General features: G+C 42.3%; 1 non-coding gene across 1 annotated transcript; it reads left to right on the top strand.

Moving 5' to 3' along the window:
• Window positions 1-489: 489 nt before the first annotated feature.
• LOC112483530 lies at window positions 490-608 on the top strand. The gene has a single exon (XR_003047650.1). It is a non-coding gene; the product is annotated as a 5S ribosomal RNA (ribosomal RNA).
• Window positions 609-1,278: the final 670 nt, after the last annotated feature.

Genomic DNA, 1,278 nt, shown 5'->3' with positions numbered 1-1,278 from the left:
GGAAAATAATATTTACCAAAGTTACTTAACTTCTTAGTCTTTTTTCATTCATGCAAAAATGTAATACCCTGCTCCACCAATCTCACAGAATCAACTGACATCTTGTTTGTAAAAAGCCTTTTCTGAACTCTAAATCACTATATTAACATTACAACTCATTATTGTTCTCTGGAAGAAACAATTCTCACTAAATGTAGTGATTTTATTTGTAGGAGAAAAGATGTGGGAAAAAATAAAGATAAATGCAGATGATAATAGACATTTTCTATTAAATATAGATTAGTAATGAAAAAAGTAATAGAGAGTTCTTGGGAGTCCAGTCAAAATGGCAGGATAGATAAATACTGTGCTTGCTTCCTTTCATGACCGCATTAAAATTATAACTAAATTATAGAACAATCGAAGTGGAGAACCATCTGAAGACTAACTAAACAGAACTCCTATAACTAAGCATATAAAGAAGAGTCCACATCAAGACTGGTAGGAGGGGTCTACGGCCATGCCACCCTGAACACGCCTGATCCCGTCTGATCTCAGAAGCCAAGCAGGGTCGAGCCTGGTTAGTACTTGGATGGGAGACCACCAAGGAAGACCAGGTGCTGTAGGTGTTTAAAAAAAAAAAAAAAAAAGACTGATAGGAGAGGCAAAGATGCAAAACAGGCTTGCCCCAAACCCACATGTAGCGGTTGAGCATCCGGAGTGCTATCTTGGATCTGAAGGTCCCACTGGAGAAGCAAGAGTCACCAATTACAGTTCAGGGTGCCCCAGACCAGGGTTACAGTGCCAAGAAGATGAGTGCCCACAAAATCTGACTATAAAAGTCAGTGGAAATTCTAACAGTCCAGGTGAGATGGAAGGCTGCGGGAAATCCAAACGTTATTTTAAAGAGCCTGTGCACAAACATCACTCCCCCTGTGCTCCAGTGGAAGGATGGCAGCTTGAGAGGCACCAGAGACATACAGGAAAAGACTGAGTTCTGTGGCTTCAGGCAAAGGGCTGGAGGGACACCTGCCATTATTCCTATGTTGACTATTCCTTCTCCGCAGCCTACAGGCAGATGCTATCTTGCCTGTGTTGCACTCTCCCACAAAATGGCCAATTCTGAATCTGCATTGGTTTGGTAAACTTTGCTTGCTCCACCTGGTGACTCCCTGGGACCCTGTCTCATTCAACTCATATATTGGCATAGTCATATTAGTGGCTGAGCAACAAACCTTAACCAACTCCCTCAGCAGCAGTCTCTTTTAGTACCAATCAACATGCTTCAGCTCTCGCACC

This window comes from Pteropus alecto, unplaced genomic scaffold (genome assembly GCF_000325575.1).
Source record: "Pteropus alecto unplaced genomic scaffold, ASM32557v1 scaffold46, whole genome shotgun sequence".
In the NCBI taxonomy this organism is placed as follows: Eukaryota; Metazoa; Chordata; class Mammalia; order Chiroptera; family Pteropodidae; genus Pteropus; species Pteropus alecto.
Note: the sequence above shows the minus strand (reverse complement) of the source record. Positions and strands in the feature narration are given on the sequence as shown.